Source organism: Cynocephalus volans, chromosome 6, assembly GCF_027409185.1.
Source record: "Cynocephalus volans isolate mCynVol1 chromosome 6, mCynVol1.pri, whole genome shotgun sequence".
NCBI classification, from domain to species: Eukaryota; Metazoa; Chordata; class Mammalia; order Dermoptera; family Cynocephalidae; genus Cynocephalus; species Cynocephalus volans.
Genome location: NC_084465.1, coordinates 106508107 through 106526429, shown reverse-complemented (window position 1 = coordinate 106526429; position 18323 = coordinate 106508107). Strand labels below are relative to the sequence as shown.

Here is an 18323-nt window from a genome sequence, read left to right as displayed (position 1 = left end):
AATAAGATTACATATATATATATATATATAGTGTGTGTGTGTGTGTGTGTGTGTGTGTGTGTGTTTGTGTGTGTGTGCGTGTGACCGGTGAGGGGATTGTAACCCCTTGGCTTGGTGTCGCCCGCACCGTGCTCAGCCAGTGAGCGCACCGGCCATCCCTATATAGGATCCGAATCCGCAGCCTCGGTGCTGCCAGCGCCCTTGCGCTCCCAGAGCCACACTCTCCCTAGTGAGCCACGGGGTGGGCCCAATAAGATTACATCTTTTATGTCGTAATTTCCATACTCAGTCCTGTCTGTATAGAATTCTCTAAAATTGGCAAGAAAGAATATGCCATGGTACAGAGTGTTGTCTTTGATGCCAGCCTTTAGAGAATTTACTTAAAATTCCTAATTGTTGTAGGTATTTTAAAAATCATTTTGGGTCTGTCCCCCTAAGCTTTTAACATCCTTTTATATTTCCAAGCCAGAAGGACCTCTTGGAGCTGATAAGCTCCATTCTTCTTGCTGTGTGTGAAAGTACTTTCCTGAATTCACTTAGGCTTCAAGAGATACCTCTTCATTCTGGAATTCTAGGCTGTCGGGGCACTTTAGTCATCTTATCTTTAGCATTTATTATCTTAACTTTATGTTAGAGAAATCATTGTTTTAGTCCATCTATAGCCTATTTCCATTGATATTCTTTAGTTGTGTTATTTATGTGCAATGACTAAAACCTTACAAATTATTCCAAGAGAAGATTCAGAATGGCTTTATAATTTGGTACTGACCATTCTGTGTGAAATCGAACACTTAAAACAATGCCAGATACAGAGTACATGTGCAATAAATGTTTATTTGAATTAATGAATTGCTTTAGGCAGCTTGTGGTTAAAATATTTTCAATATTAAGTGACCAAGCATTCAGTACTGGTAGTTTAGCTAAGCATTCAGGCTTCATGGGAAGCCAATAAACAGACCACTGTGCAATCCAGGGAGACCAGTTTGTTCACTTTTCCATCCAGTAGTAATTTACTTTTACAGTTGTGTTTATATAGAGTAAAGGTCAAAGGAAAAGGTGTATTTGAAGCAGTTACATCAATTGCTTTGCTACAGTGAAAGATTTTCAGTATGCTGATGAAAAAGGGACAATTTAAAATGTGTATTATAAAATTTAAGCAGCTCTTTTTAAAAACAGTTTTATTGAGGTATAATTGACATGCAGTAAATCGTGTGTTTCAAGTGTACAGTTTAATCAGTTCTGACGTGTGTGTATCCATGAAACCATCACCACAATAAGGATAATGAACATATTCATCAGCCCCCCAAATTTCCTTGTGACACCTTGTAATCCTACTTTCACGCTTGTTTGCCCTGTCTCCAGGCAACCACTGATCTGCTTTCTGTCACTATAGATTAGTTTGCCTGTTCTAGAGTTTTATGTAAGAGGAATAGTATTGTGTGTACTTTTTTGTTTGGCTTCTTTCATTCAGCATAATTATTTTGAGATTTATATTTGCTGTTGAGTGCATCAATAGTTTCTTTCTCTTGCCGAGAAGTGTTCTGTTATATGGATATACCACAGTTTGTATCTAGTCACTGTTGATGGCCATTTGGGTATTTCCGGTTTTGGTCTATAACAGATAAAATCAATCTGAACATTTATATACAAGTCTTTGTATGGACATATGCTTTCTTTCCTCTTAGGTAAAAATACCTAGGAGTGGGATGGATGAATCATATGGTAGGTATATGTTTAACTTCTTTAAAAGCTGCCAGACTGTTTTCCAAGTTGTTGTTTCTTCTTACCTTCCTTCCAGCAGTGCATGAGAATTTCAGTCTGTGCCAACACGTGGTATGGTCAGTCTTTTAAATTTCAGCTATTCCGATAGGTGTATAGTAGTATCTCATTGTGGTTTTAATGTGCATTTTCCTAATGATTAATGGTGTTGACCATATTTTCATGTGCTTATTTGCTATTCCTTGGTAAAGTGTCATACCTTTTATATGTTTATTTATTAGGTCGTTTGTTTTCTTATTGTGTTTTGAGAGTTCTTTATGTATTCTGGATACAGATTCTTTATCAGATTTATGATTTGCAGTATTTTATCTCAGGCTGCTACTTGTCTTTTTATTCTCTTAACATTCAAAGAGAAGAAAAGTTCTTAATTTTGATGAAGTTCATTTTATTAGTTTGTTCTTTCATGCATTGTGCTTTTGCTGTCATATCTAAGAACTCTTTACCTAACTCAAGGTCACAGAGGTTCTTTCCTGTGTTTTTTTGGTTTTATAGTTTTATAAGTTATAGAAGTTTTATAGTTTTGAAGTTTTATAGGTTTGGTTTTTACACTTAGGTGTATGACCCATTTTGAGTGAATTTTTGCATGTGGTGCAAGGTATGGATTAAAGTTCATATTTTTTGCATATGGATATTTAGTTGTTCCACGACCGTTTGTTGAAATGACTATTCTCTCTTCACTGAATTGCCTTTGCACCTTTGTCAAAAATCAGTTGTCCATATATTTGGGTCTGTTTTGGCCTCTATTTTGTTCCATCAATCTGTTTAATCTTTACACCAGTACCACACTGTCTTAATTACTATAGTGTTATAATGTGTCTTGAAATCTGATAGTGTTAATCCTCCAACTTTTTTCTTTTGCAACATTATTTAGACTATTCTGGGTCCTTTGCATATCCATTTAAATTTTGGAATTAGCTTATCAATTTATATGAAACAGCCTGCTGGGATTTTGATTGAAATATTGAATCTATATATAGCTTCGGAGAGAGTTAACTTCTTAACATTGAGTCTTCCAATCCATGAACATATTATTTCTCTTCATTTATTTAGATTTTTAAAAATTTCTCAGCAATGTACTAGAGATCTAGCACATCTTTTGTCAGATTTATCCTAAATATTTTATAGTTTAGGTGTTATTTTAAATAGTATTTTAAAAATTTCAATATAAAATAGAAATACAATTCAGTTTTTTATATAGACCTCATATTCTGTAACTTTGCTAAACTCACTAGTAGTTTTTTTTACAGATTTCATTGGATTTTCTATATAGATTATCAAGTTGTTTTAAAATAAGGACAGTTTTACTTCCTTTCTAATCTAAATGCCTGGTTTTTTGTTTTTTTTTTTTGCCTTGTTGAACTAAGCAGAATCTCTAGTATACTGTTGTATAGAAAGGGTGAGAGTGGATATCCTGTCTTGTTCATCACATTAAAAGAAGAGCATTCGGTCTTTCAGTATTAAATGTGATGGTAGCTCTAGGGTTTTTTTGTGGATTCTCTTTATCAGGTTGAGGATGTTCTCTTCTGTTCCTAGTTTGCTAAGAGGTTTTTTTTTAAAACCAGGAATGGATGTTAGAGTTTGTTAGATATTTTTCTGCATTTATTGTCATGATCACATGATTTTTATGTTTTAGTTTGTTAATATGGTGAATCATATTTTGCATGGTAAGCCAGCCTTGCATTCCTAGGATAAACCCTATTTGGCCATGATGTATTGCCCTTTTTATATGCTGTTGGATTTACAACAAATCTTGTTTAGAATTTTTGCATCTATATATAACAGCCTCTCGTCTGTTTTTGGTATCAGTTTAATGCTGGCTTTAAAGAATAAGTTGGGAAGTATTTCCTCCTGTTCAGTTTTCTGAAATAATTTGGATAGTTTTTTGTTGTTGTTGTTGTTTTTCCGTTAAATGTTAAAATTCACCAGTGAAGCCATCTGGATCTGGAGTTTTCTTTGACAGAAGATTTTAAACTACAAATTCAATTTTAAAAGTAGATCTGTAGCTATTTAGGTTATCTGTTTCTTCTTGATTGAGTTTGGTAGGATCTTTCAAGGAATTTGTCAATTTTGTCTAAGTTGTTGAATTTATTGGCATAAAGTTTTTTCATAATATTTTCTTATTATTCTTTTCATATCTATAGAATCTACGGTGACACTGTTTCTCATTCCTAATATCGATAATTTGTATGTTCTTTCTTTTTCCCCCAGTCAGTCTAACTGAAGGTTTATCAGTTTTATTTACCTTCTCAAAGAACCAGCTTTTGGTTTATTGATTTTTTTCTGTATCTGTATTTTCTGTTTTATTGATTTTCCTGCTATTTTCTTCATTATTTCCTTTTTTCTGCTTATACTCTGTACATATGATCTTAATTATTTTATTTTTTTGCTAAATTTTTCTAATTTTAAGGGTAGCATATGGCTCTTTTAAGGTCTTGGTTTAAACTGTTTCCTTCCTAAGACATATGAGGGTATTGAGGCATAGCAAAAGTAAGGTAGACAAACAGTTAAGAGGCATAGTCTACCTCTGTTTTCTTACAGGGTAATGAATACTGTGATAGAGGCAAACAAGAGTGCAGAGGGAATGCACAGAATGGTGCTTAGCTTGGAGCAATGAGAGAAGGGGGCCTCCCTGGACAAGCTGGTGTCTGAGGTAACTTATTTTGTTGAAGTCTATGGATAAATCTGTGATACCAAACCCAGAGTATCCATTCTTAAAGTGTATTTTGTGTTGGCTGCAGATCTCCCTCTTGGTTGCTGTATTGTGAAAAATGAGTTAGAATGTGCCAGGAGTAATTATGTATACAGCTAATGTTCCGTTGGGTTTAATTGACAAATCTACTTTTTATTTCTATTAAGACTGTTTGCGGTGGTCATGGTGACTATAGCTGTAACAGTATTTGCAGGTGTTGCTGACAAGATGATGTTGAATAGGAGGAAGATCTGGGGGCGGAATATGGAGTGATTGTTATGAAGATTTACATTAGTATCTCAGAGAAAACTTAGTCTCACTTAGTAACAGTTTTTTCTCTAACAAACTATTCCCTGTTTAACACAAGTTCTAAGTTTAAAAACAGTGTTTTTATCATTAAAAAGGCTTAATTCTATGATTATTTTATAAAGGGAGTGAAACCAACATAATGTAATAACATCTTCTCAGTGTCCTATCAGAAGGTTGGGTTCCTCTCCAGTCCAAATCAAGGTACTATATTTAGGGATTTTGAAAAATACGTAACAGCTGTTTGCTGAGAGGCACTAATACGGCTGGTGGTCAATTGTGGGGGAAAAACAAAAGGAAAAATATAGAGGAGTTATTATCAAACAGCCATGAAGGCAAAGGATTGTGTGTATTATTTTAGTTTCTCTTAAAAAAAAAAAAGCAATCTGAGCCTTTAAAAAAATTGTGGTTGAAAAAGCAAGCTACTCCTTTAATAGTTTGATTCTCAAAATTAAAAAATTTTCCATCCCTTAATTTTGTAGAAGAAAAAGCATTAGTGGGGGTTAAGCAGTTAGTTTGTGATAAGGCCAGGACGAGAAGGTAGACTTCTGAGAAAACCTGGGTTCTAATCCTGACTCTTAAATGTGGGCTTAGCTTTGCCTCTTTTATCTGTAAAATGGAGATGATAATGGTACCTTTCTTCTGCTTGTGGGTGAAATGAGAAAATATGTGAGTTATCACTCAAATATTTAATACTATTTTGGTTAGGGAACCATTTTCCCCTTCTCAAGGGCTTAAGGAAATAATTAAGGGTCATATGCAGAGAAGAAGCTACTTAATTTAGAGTTTTCATTTTTTCTAAAGTAAATCCAATTCACCCATTTCATCTGCTTTAGAATTACAAATAATTTTTTTCTAATTAAATAAATGCAACTGAATTTCCATGCATTCTTGATTGCTTTAAAAACCTTTAGCTCTTCAGTGTTAAAGATTGGCTCTTCGGTTTTGTTTGGTCTCAAACTGTCTGGTTATGTGTCCAGCAAACAATGTCTGCTGAAACAAATGTTGTTATCTCTCATGTTACATGCCTTGAAGTTTACATAATATTTGCACAGTATGTGTGTGTGCTCTTTGCCCTGTCATGATAGGAGCTTTGGAATGTGCAGTTTCCTCTATGTGGGGGCTTCCTGTTGCTTTAGCTTTAGGGTTAAAGGCGAGTAGTGAGGGGGAGAAGGTGGGGCGATACAGTCTTGGAGTGGAGGGACTATTTATGTATCAGCTTCTCTGCATGGAATACCCTTGCCTCCCTCCCCACCTTCCTATGCTTTACCTATCTTATTCTTTAAGACAGCTCCAGCACATATTTCCTCTGGGATCCTTTGCTGATCCCCACCCCATTGTGTTCAAGTCCCTCCCCTTGCACATCCCCTTGCTCCCACATTGCTCTAATCCCATATTCTTTACCACACTATGTTGTGACTGTCTGTTTTCTTGTCTGTCTTCCTAGCAAACCTTAAAGTCAAGGAATGGGTCTTATCTGCGTATAGGTAGCACTCCGCAAAACTCCTGATGAAAGGTGCTCAGGGAAATCGTGTTGAATAGAAAGCCTTGAGTTAAATGCATTAAGTTTAGAGAATGATAAGAATATATGATTTATCCTAACAAAGATATTTATTCTTCCATTTTCCAGCCTCTTCGAGTTGTCCCCACCCCCCAACTAAGGAAATACTTGCACTACAAGAATAAGCTGGGGGTTTCCTTAGTGCTATTGACATCCTTTGTGGTTTTGCTTGGTGCTGATTAGATCCAGGGACTTTTTTTTTTATTAATATTTACTTGTATGTATTTGTGGGATACAGTATGTTGTTTCAATACTTGCATGTACTGCACAATGATTCAATTAGGGTAGATAGCATAGTTTTGTACCCATTAGTCCACCACTTCTCCAGGGACTTTTGTGGAACCTTGGGATACACCCATGCAGGGACTTTTGCAGAGCCTTGGAATACACCCATGGATTTTTGGTTTCTGCTGTTGAAATCAGAAGAAATGAATCTTGCCGTAATATGCTACACTTTTACGTTGCCCACACTGGCCAATTGGCTACAAACCGCTTTTAATGCCTTCCCAAAGCCAATTCAGCAAAGCTGCAAAAAATTGAGAGTTGAAATAGAAATAGAAATTATGGAAATTGAAAGAGTAGCGATTTAAAAGAGGCAACTGGCTCCTGCTTTCCTTATCTTTACTGCAGAATAAATAATATATTTAGGCTCTCCTGCATTCAATCAGCTAAATGAATAATTTGTCAGTTACTCATTATTCTTCATGACAAATGGGTGGGATGCTTTTTGGTTTATAAGGTGAAAGTCCAACAATATGAATAATGATTTTTCAAATCTAAACCAAAAAATGAGAATTGTTTTTGTTTATATACAATTATTTCTAGTAGCAAATTTTGAGAAAGACAGGTTTTTAAAATGTAAGCTTTGAGATCCTTAGTAAATTTCATATAAGACTTTTTCCTTTAGGATTTAATTATCCAGGGGACTTAGGCACCTTAGGCATTCTTACAAGAACTTAGGGCTGTAAAGATGCCATCAGTGTCTTTTTATTGATTTGATAATTAGGAGTGGGGGGAGTGGATGGAAGGAAAGAGGCTATCTGTTAAAAAAAAAAAAAGAACTAATGCCCAGAGATTGAAAATTTAGTATCATTCAAATCAGTATCTCAGAGACTGAGCGGCCTAATTAAGAATGAAAGATTGAACCATTTTCTCTTTCCTTTGAGTTAAAATTACTGAGCCGGTAGAAGCCTTGGGAAGTTCACATACAACCCTTTGGCCAATATATGCCATGTTTTAAGTATACTAGAGAAGTTTCTCCTCTGATCTCTTATAAAATTGTTGATGACATCTTTTATAAAAAGTCAGTTGTCAGAAAGGACTGATGTTTACTTTAAAAATAAAATGTCACAATTTATATCTTTTGGTCTGTCAGCATCTGAAATATAGCTATGGCCTGATTAGGTGTCTTGTTCTCTTATAGATATTTTAGATCTGTGAAATAATAAGATGCTGTCCTTTTATTAATGGAAATTCTAGTTTAGTTATGTTTGAAAAAGTAAGTTTTATTGCTATTAGTAAAGTTAGAGTGTTCTTAGGCAGTTAGAGAAAGTTAAATGCTATCATTTTGTTCCTTCACACTAAGAACAAAAGCAAATGATTGTGAAGTATTTCAGTGGATTGAACTTTAAGGTAGAGCCTGCCTTTCCCAGCAAAGGAGCACTTTGCCTAGTTGCTATGGAAACAAATTTAAATTATTGAAAGTTATGATGTAGATCTTGATACAGACCTGCTGTGAAAGGTAGTTGTTGCAAACTAAGAATCTTAATGCTACTGCAACAACTATTTCAGGAACAAATATTTACTGTGCACTTGCTGTGTGGCTGGGTACACAGATGCAAAGGCAAGGTTCCTAACCTCAAAGAGCTCAGACTTTCCTGGGGAAATAATAAACAGACATGAGGACTAGAGCAGGACAGTTAATATGATGGTAGTGTGTGCCAGGTGCAGTGGGAGTGTTGCAGAACGGAGTTGGGGGATGCTGAGATGACTTTAAGGATGCGTAGCAATTTGCCAGATAGACAGGGAGGTGGGAGGAATATGGTATTCCCACAAAGGAAACCACATGATAAAGGGCCAAGAGGTGAAGAATTATTTCAGATCAGTTCTTTTAAATCACTTCTTAGCCATACTATTAGGAAGTATCTGGGGGGTTTTACATTTTTGAATTCATAGATTCTGGAATCTACATTCTTGCCAGCTGTCCCACTTGACTGTGTAACTGTGAGTTATTCAGCCTCTCCAGATCTGGTGGGTTTGCTGTGAAGATTAAATGAGAGACATCTATAGAGGACATAGCTCACAGTTTGACATTTAGTAGGCTCTATGTAAACATGAGTTGCTTTTTAGCAGCAACAATATTATTACGTTTATTCTAGCTTTCTGGAAACTTTGAATGCTTTTGTAGGAGTGAGTGTACTGTGTGTTTAAATCATTTCCCATGCTTGCTGGATTACAAATCTTGTTTGTAGTACCCTATTGAATACCTACTATGTGCTTAGCATTGAGCTAGGACTCACTGTGGAGAAGTATATGAAAGCCTGTCTTTAGGCAGCTTCCAGCTTAGTTGAGAATGAAAATGGGCAAATAGCAAATAGAGTAAAATTGTGTGTTGAACTGTACTGTCTGGCTGTGTGTACAAGTGTTCAGTATATTAATTAAAGTAGTATAAACACCAAAGTCAAGGGTTTGGATCCTCATACCAGCCAGCCACCAAAAAAAAAAAAAAAGTAGTATCGTGCTTGTGGGCCCATTTACTGTTTTCAAGGGGGTCTAGGCATAGGTTACCAGAGACAGAACAGAGCATAGAAATAGCAATTAGACAGAACCAAAGGAGCTGAGGACTCAGAAAAAAGAAGAAATGCTTCTCTGTGTGGTGGACCTGCCAGCCAATCACGTCTGTGGGGGGTCTCTCCCATTCAAGCCTAGATAATTGAAATTCCATCATTTTGCAGGGCCACCTTTTAGAATAAAGGGGTTTATCATATTCTTTCCTAACAGTAGTCTTTTATTAAATATAAGGGCACAGAATAGGAGGTGAGCACAGTTGGGGGAGGAGGGGTAAACATAATAGAAGACTTGATTTTGGTCTTCAGCACTTTCCAACAAGTAGTTCAAGCACCTATACTGAGTGACTGCTTTGTGCCAGCTACTGTGCGAGAAGCAAAGGTGAGAAGGACCTCCTCCACCTCAGTGAGCTCAGAATCTTATGGGCAAATGGAACAATAAAGATAAACATGTGATACACATGGGGCGGCAGTTACTGGACAGGAGGACGCAGAAAGGTTAATGTATCCAGTGCAAGGTACACCAGGGGAGAGGGCTCGGTAAGGGGTGTTGGGAATTCTAGAAGACATGCTTAGCTTTGGTCCAACATAGCTTTATTGTCTTATCCAAGTGTCTAATTCCAGGCAAGGACAGGAAACCTGAGCTCTTGTTCCAGATATTGGCCACCAACTGCCTTCTGTTCTTACCATAGCTTCTCCTCCAGAGAGCCCTTTACTTTGGTGGGTCCAGGCCACAGCAGTGGACTATGATTCTTCCAGGGTTGGCACTTACTACCAGGAAGCTGAGCTGCTTTCTACCTGGCCTCAGTTTTTTAGGCCAGGGTCATGCGCTTCTTAGAGCTCTGAGTTTGAAGCAATTGCTTGGCCCGATGCTAGATGCTGTGAAGGAGTAGGATTGGGTGGGTTAAAGAACCTTCTGGAAACTCTGAATTATAGTTTTGCATGTCTTTATTGCTCTTTCCTGTATAAAACAAGTATATGGAGTTCTCTACCACACGTGAATCTTGAATATTTAAATAAGGTGAACTTTTTAATAGTTATGAAAAAATACTGTGAGAATGTGAGGTTGAATTTCCTTAAGTTTATTTAACAACCCTTGATAAAAAATTTCTGAATGAATAGTAGTGACATACTGAATTATGCAAGGAGAGAATTTAGAGCTGATGAACAACATAATCATCTTTCTGGCTTTGTACATGTTAGCTGTTTAAATCTGCATATGGGAGATGGCCGTGGAAGCAAAACTTGGCCACTTTGTAGAAGTTTGGGGAATTACATTTAATTCTTATACCCAAGGAGATTGCTTCCTCCCCCCTCAGATTTGAGATGCTGGGTGCATTTTATTTTTATTTTTAGAGAGAACACTCAGTTATTTCTGAGAATAGTTAATTATTTCTGAAAAATAATTAGAGTCTGAAAAGCTGTGTTTAATAATGAACTTGGTGTATGTGTGTTTATATGTTTTAATCAACACAACTTCCTGACAACAATAAATGCAACTACACCAACAAAGAAAATCTTTCCCTCATCATCTCTCCTGCCAAATACAGTAGGTTGACATGAAAATGTTTATGTCTGTCATTTACTGAAAGAAAATGTGAACCCCTCTATACTAGTCTGAAATTTGCATGATCCATTTTAAACTTTGTATCACATTTCATTTTATTGTATTAGTTTCTTTTTCTATTCCTGGTTTGACTTAAATATCAAAATTATTAGAAGAAATTGCTCTTTAAAGGATTTGAAGCTTAACTGTCTAAAAGCTTAAATATAATTTCTTCATTGTTTCTTAGCAATTCCTATAAAAATACAATATTATTTTCATACAGGAAGCTGTAAAAGCAGGCTGTTCTACAGGAAGCTGTTGTGTAGTTCCTTCCTTTCTAAACTTTAAGCCGAATGCTTTTCCTCACTCTTAAGTTCAAGGGCTTGGTTTACGTGTATGAAAATAAACTGAACAGCACCTGCTGCTTAGTCACAAAAGAGAATATCTTGAAGCTGCTAGGCGGACAGCCATATTCAGTTTAAGTTTTTGAGATGCTCCAAGCATGTGGCAAAAAAATTACATTTCAGAGTGACTAGTATGAGGAAATGAAGTATGAAGAAATCATAAACCTAAGGCTCAAGTTTAATACCTGAATTGGGTACATTTTAATTGCAATATTGTTGTCATTGCGAGGATTGGTACTTTGAAAATCTGTCCTTGAAAAAACAGAATTGTCAATATTTTTCCAAAGGAGGATTTGTCATGTTTCATAGTTTTTTTCTTTCTTTTTAAAAACATTTTGTTTCAACTCTTTGGATTAGCAAGAGGAGAGAGAAAAGAAAAATTAAACATTTCCGTTATAAAATTATTCAGTATTGTCTATTGACTTGACTCATGCAGCTGTTATTAACTTGAAATAGTTCAGGACAGTCCTCTGTAAATATATTTTAGTACGGACAATTTGCTGAAGTCAGTGGTACCTTGTTAAAGTACTTCTTGACACTGATGGAGGAAATGAGATCACCAAGTTGTCCATTTTTATGTAGTACAATAATCATGCTTGATTTCCATCATGCTAGAACATTGGAAGCTATGTTCATGTAAAGTTCTGTCAGGGCTGTAAATTCACTAGAAATTATCTAGAAACTCACATCTTACTAATGAATCTTGTCTGGGATAAAAAAATGGAGAAGTCCTGCTAGAAATTATGAACTACTTTTTGTTACCAGGAGATTCTTTGTTGCTACGAGCTGACAGTATGAATACCAAACACAAATTCTAGTCTTTGCCAGGGAATCATATACATGGCTCAAGGTTTTCATCACAAATGAGCCAAACAGCATCTTAAATTCATATACATGGCTCAAGGTTTTCATCACAAATGAGCCAAACAGCATCTTAAATTCTATTATTGAGTCATAATAGGAGGGGAAGAAGGAAATAATAAGGGTCAATATGGTTTGCCCTTTAATCTCAAAATCATTTTAATGATCCTTAGAGTAGAGCTTAAGTCTTATTTTTACTCTCCTGCCTTGAAATATGTACTTACTGAAAACTTCAAAACAACATCTGGAGAAGCAGCAAAGTGAGTAGGCTCACCATTAAAGGGCAAGGTGGCTTATCTTCAAGAAGTTCCTGAGGCAGAGCCAGATCAGCAGCTTTGAAGCCCTGGTGGCCAAGAGCTAACCCTCCTGGACGGGATACATGCAGAGGCCAAAACCAGGTGGCTGGTTTCATAGTGTAATTTTTGTCAGCAGAAGTGTGGCACCCGAGGGTCTGGGTGGGCAAATAGGAAACTGAGGGTGGGTTCTAGAAGAGATAGCAGAGTGTAGGGGAAGGGGCTCTGAAGGCAGGCAGGAGACGGGGTTCTAGTCCTACCTCTGTCAGCAACTAGTTTTGTGGCGTTGACAAATCACTTCACTTCTTTGGGCCTCCGCTTCCTCATTTATAAAATGGGAGAGCTGGATCCCATGATCCCAAATGTCCTGGCGCCTTCCAGCCTCAAAGTGCTATGATTCCGGGAACTTTACCAGTTGCGGCGGTGCACCTTCTGTCTTGTAGTAGTCACACCGCCCTCTCCTGGAATACAGGCTTGAAACTCATCTGTAAATGCTGTCAGTCAACAGGTTCTGTCCATTTTTCTCTTCAGAATGTCTTTTGGCCTTTCCTTTCTTCCTTCTTGCTATCCCACATCTGACTGGGCTGTCATTATATTTGTCAGGATGATTACCTCACCGTCTTGCTTTCCACCCATCCCGGCTCCCAGCCCCCAACCCTCAACCCGTCCCTGTTCCTAGTGTGACTCCCTCCTTTCCCTTCCCATTCCATTGCATCCCATCCTGTCCTGTACTCTGAGTCTCATCTCCCTTAAATGCTACTTTCATCATGAGTATTTTCTTGCTCAGAAATTGTCATTCTACTCTGTGTGATTTTTTAATATCCTCTGTAGTCTTGTCCCACCCTATTCATCTAACTTTATTTTCTATCACTTTGCAATGTAACAAGACCAGTTTTATCACTATTTTCATAAGCATTCCATTTTTTTTTAAATCTACTTCTGCAATTTAACTCATTTTGCTTCTTTCACCTAAAATACCCTTTTCTCCTCGTGGCCTATACATTTAAGAAATCAAGATGCAAGAGAGGTAGGATAACTGAATAACATTCTGCAGCTTGGGGGTGGGTGTGGCAGAGGGAGAGGTGAGATTAACCTTGGAAAGAAGGAAAGAACATTGGGGAGCCAAGAGGGAAGGACAAGTAGATGTTAAACATACAGGGAGGTTGAGTCATAGAGGAAGGAAGCTTTAAGAAGCTTGCTCACATCAAGTGGCCTTTGCCATCAATAAAACAGAAGCCAAGTTCATCTGCTCTGAGTGGTGAGGGATGTGCTAGGGGCCTGAAGAAAGTAGAAAATCCCCACTTACTATAGGCATTAACCAGTGGTGAATAAATGATTTCCTGAGAAACATTCAACATCCAGTTGAAGCTAATTAATATGGATGTGTGATGAACTCATTTTGGTTTTCTGGATTTGTTCAGCAGTGCTTGGCTTTAGGGATCTGGATGGGAAACCCATTGGGTATGGGTATTGCTCAAGTAGCCATATCCTTTCCACACCCCCTGCCAGGTTCTAGACTGGATAAAGAGGCAAGAGAGAGTGGGAGAAGGCTGGTTAACTTAGAAGAGGGAGGTCCTAAAGCCTCAGAGGTACCATGTCTGTTCATTCTTTGCTGTCCTATTTCCTCCTTTTTCTCAATCCTCTAACACCTCTTTCCTTGTCTCACACTCACTTGATGACTTTGCTTCCATACACTAGGGAGAACGTGGAAGCAATCAGAAGAGGACACCTGCAAGCTTCTACTGCCACACCCTCCCCCCACCAGCTGCGTGCCCGTGTATTCAGCTGTCCCTCCTCTTACTGTGGGTGCACATCCTCAGCTCCCATCCGAGACATTCCTTTTGTCCAGGATGCCAACCCATTTTACCTCCTCAGGGGCATCACTGCACGGATTTGTGTCCTTTCACCCCTTCAGTTTTTCATGGTTTGGGGGCTGGTGTGGAGGTGGAGTGAGATTTAATGAGCATTGAGGTTCTGCTGAGCAGCTACAAAGAAGCAATAGGATTTAAATGAGTGACTATGAAACAGAAGAGGAGAGAGACCATATCAAAGGATGAGGGAAAATAAAAAGACGATAGGATCAGTGGTGTCGAGACTCCAGTGAGGCTAACGTATTGTTAGATTCAGAATTTGCAAGAAAGTGAGCTGGAAAGCTAGGAGGTGGTCGTCGGAGGGTAGGTGTATGAAGTTGGGATGATGGAGTGTTCTTGGTTTAGGCAATGATCATGGGTGAGGAGCTGAGGAATGGTGAGGGGTTGTTGAGAACAGCCCAAGTGAGGGGTAATGGGTGATAGAGTCTGATGAGAGATTCAAAGCTGAGGGATTTTAGGGAGGAGGCACAGAGAATGAATGGTTTAGAAACAATAGTGATGAGCTGGGGTGATACGTACCTCACTCCAAGCCTAGTCAGTAGTAGGAGGGTTGTGAGAGGAAAAGGTGACCACCACTTGAAAGTGCTACAAAGGAAGCAGTGTCTTCGAGGTGAGAGCCAGGTGTTCCTGTTTCTGATCTTATTCTACTACAGTCTGGCTTAGCTCACCAGCCCAAGTGATCACTCTGCAGTAGGAGTCTAATGTTTTCATTCCCATCCCACTCAAAGGCCTACTAAGTGATCTGGCTCCTTGCCGAGTGCCTTCCATGCTCTCCTCTTCTGCTGCTTCTGCTCCAGGCACTCTGGCCTGCTTGGTGTGCCTAGAATGCACCAGGAATATTCCTGCTCGGGGGCATCGCTGTTGCCTCTGCCTGGAGTACTCTTTCTCCCGATATCGTTACAGCTTGCTCCCTTATGTATTTCAGGTCTTTATTCAAGCATCTTCTTGTACAGAAATGTAAGAGCTTCTCTGGCTGCTGTATCTGAAGTGGCACTCCTCTTGCCAAGCACTCACAACCCCCTTTCTACCTTTAGTTTTCTCTACAGCACTTATCACTATTTGACATTATATATCTTATTTATCTATTAGTATATACTGTGAGGGCAAAGATTTTTGTCTGGGTTGTTATATCTTTATTTTTTACTACTACTTTTTCCCCTACATCTAGAACAGAACTTGGCAAATAGCAGACGTTTGTAAGTATTAGTTGATTATAGAATGAATGAACAACTGAGGGAATGAATGAATGAATGGATTGATGGATGGACTGTTCTAACGGATACAGGAAGCATAAAGGAGGAGGAAAGGATGTATTCACAGTAGGTCATTTCAGAATTCAAGATCTAGGGTGGGTGTAGGATGTGATTGTTACTGTGGGAGGTTGAAGTGGAGAGAATGGGAAGGTTCCTGTTGTTGAGGAAGTTGAGTTACTGGGACATTGGATTATTAGAAGGAATTCCAACTCTTCTAGCACGATGACAGAAGATTACATAGAGAGAAAAACCACATCAGGCCCAAAGTTACTACGGACTTTAGGAGGGCTCTGGATGGTAATAGATAACACTAACAAAAATTGGGGAACTGGCCCCCAAAAAAGCATTTCCGCAAAGAAACAAAGTAGCGGTAGTGAGGTATTGCCCTTCCCTTACCTCAAACTTTTTTTTTCCTCCAAATTCTCCTGGGTATGTTTAGTTAAATGTGAGCTTTTTTGATTTAGTAGGCCTCTTGAATTTTTTTAGAATAAAAAATATTCCATATACAGAACTAAAATGTGTTAATGCTACTTTTTAAAAGTCTGTTATTCTGGCATGGGATACCAAGAATCTGTCTGTAAAAATAGTTGCTATGGGTTGCTAGTTCTTTTGGATCTTTGGGGTAGAGTACTAACATTTGCTTTTCACACTATCATAGGTTCAAAATATAGAGTATGATTTATACTGATATATTTGTGGTTGGAAACTTTAATGTTGCCAAAGTCTTCTCAATTGACACTAAATATCTCAACTATGTTTCTGGTAAATTTATTATTTTAAAATGCCCTGCCAGACCATAGTGCTTTACAGAGTTGGCAGCATATTGCTGATGACCTGATTTATTATTCAGACTTATTGTAAGTGTTCGAAATGTTTCAAGATAAAATTGTTCATTTTACCCATTCGAAGTGCATTATAGGTGTGCTTTATTACGTGGAAGGGTCGTTTTCCTCTAGCCCAAATAAGCAAAAATTAAATGAAGTATTTAAATCCCAATTCCCACATTTATTCTATTTTTAAGTGTAAAGTATGCTCCAGAACATCAGAAGAGTAGCCTATTTGAAAAAATTCAGATAGGATTTTTTCTGGGTGATAGCTCCTTTCCTGCCTACACTTGAAGCTCTATTCCACTAGGCTTGTGCTTGCTCTGAGCTTTGAGTTTTGCCTCCCACCCTCAGCTTTTGACCATTGTTTCCTCCTATTCTCTTGTTTACTTTAGTTCAGTTTCTTCTTCTCTTTCTAGTCCCTTTCGACCAATAATTTCTAATTGTCCTTTAGGTCTCAGTTTAAATATCACTCTCATATTCTCCTGGGTACCATCTGTCTGTCTCACTAATCACTCTGTTTTCAGCTCCTAGAATAAATAGTGCCTGGCACACAGAGAGCTCTTCACAGATATTTTTTAAAGGAAAGAATGAATGAGTGAAAGTGAGTCCTATGTCCTTCCTTCTTGCCACCACAGCCATGGCTGTTGACCACTATTATTTGCAGTACCACTTGATACAAGTATTTGTAGTACTTGACACAAGTACAGAACGGATCAGGTCTCCTCTGCAGAGAAAGAGTCAAGTCACTGATGTGTTCAGGGCTGTGCTAACAGTGATTGGGAGAGTGACCTCAATCTCTTTAAACTCCCAACTGGCTTCACTTAGAATTATTCTACTGAGAAGAAGATTTGGGTCTTGTTACTGATTGTGCCTTCTTTTTATTCTGTGCGACAATCCAAGGAGGAGGAATTACGAAGTAAATAAGTAAATTTCTGTGAAATAGATTTTCTTTTTTTATGTTCTGTCCGCAACACCTACTGCTATAAATCTGCTAGGATCGTATTGCCAAATTTCTAGGTTTTTAAGGCAAAGTTCCATAAAATTAATCATGTGGTATGGATATATGTGGTATCTGGAAGTTTCATAGTGTGTTAGTAAGGATAGTGATATAGATAAATATTTTGAACAAATAATCATTCAGTAACCCATTTTGCCCAACTTAATGTAGTTTAACAAAAGTTTATTCAGCACCTTGTATAGGTTCATGATTCCTTTACTTAAACCCTGGACCCATTTTGGAATACGGACTGTTTTGAATTTTAAAAAGATCATATGCTACCCAGTGAGGTCAGGGGCAGCACCCCATAATCAAACGTTAATATTTCTGCCTTGAAATAGTAACATTAAAGAGGATAGATGTACTCGAAATAGCTTCAAGTCAGTTCAGGTTCTGTTTTGCTGCCACATAATACTGGTCAGGTTGGGCCACAGATGAATTTTGAAAACCTTTTATGTTTTAGTCTTTTGGGGCTTTGAAATTGCTATGCTGAGAACTGTGATAGGTACACATTTTGGTGTGATAATTCTACCATCTAAGCATCCCTGAACGCTTCCCTTTTTCTCCATCCTCAGAACCACCATTAGGTGAAGCTCTGACTTTATTACCAGGATCCCAGGAGCCTCCTCCTACTCAATCTCCTTGCCTCTTGTTCCTTAGCAATCCATTCTCCAGAGTGATTGTCGCAAAATAAGGTTTGTTCATATCGCTCTTCTGTATAAGTCCTTTCTGTGGTTTCTTATTGCCCTAAAGATAACGTCCACATTTCTTAATCCATCATACAAAGCTCATTATGATCTGGGCCCAATCTACCTCTCGAGCCTTTAACAACCACTTTTTCTTCGTACAAACATATTTGTTCAGTTCCATAGTCCCATGTCCCTATTAGCTGTACCTTCTGTCTGGAATAGCCCCTTTATCCTGCCTTCATCTTCATGTGCCTTTTCTAACTCATTTATTTTAAGGTCTTGAATTTGATGTCATTTCCAAGGAAACCTTTCTACCCCTCATTGTAGATTAGGTACTCTATTTTTGTATTTGGACAACATCTTACACTCCTGTTGCATTGTGATATAATTACATTGCTAGTTCTATAGAGTAGGTGTCTCAACCTCAGCACCATTAACATTTTTTACATGATTATCCCATG

General features: G+C 37.9%; 1 protein-coding gene across 6 annotated transcripts in view; it reads left to right on the top strand.

Moving 5' to 3' along the window:
- Positions 1-18323, top strand: part of MRTFB (myocardin related transcription factor B) — a 179973-nt gene that overhangs the window by 17588 nt on the left and 144062 nt on the right. Inside the window, exons 1-2 of one of the 6 annotated variants that reach the window (XM_063098760.1) lie at positions 1704-1722; positions 4318-4429. The exons of 4 other annotated variants lie outside the window; for them this stretch is intronic. The gene's annotated coding sequence lies outside the window, so the exon portion shown is untranslated. Of the gene's footprint in view, positions 1-1703; positions 1723-4317; positions 4430-18323 lie in introns of those variants that run through there. One more of the 6 variants, XM_063098759.1, reaches the window with a different exon arrangement.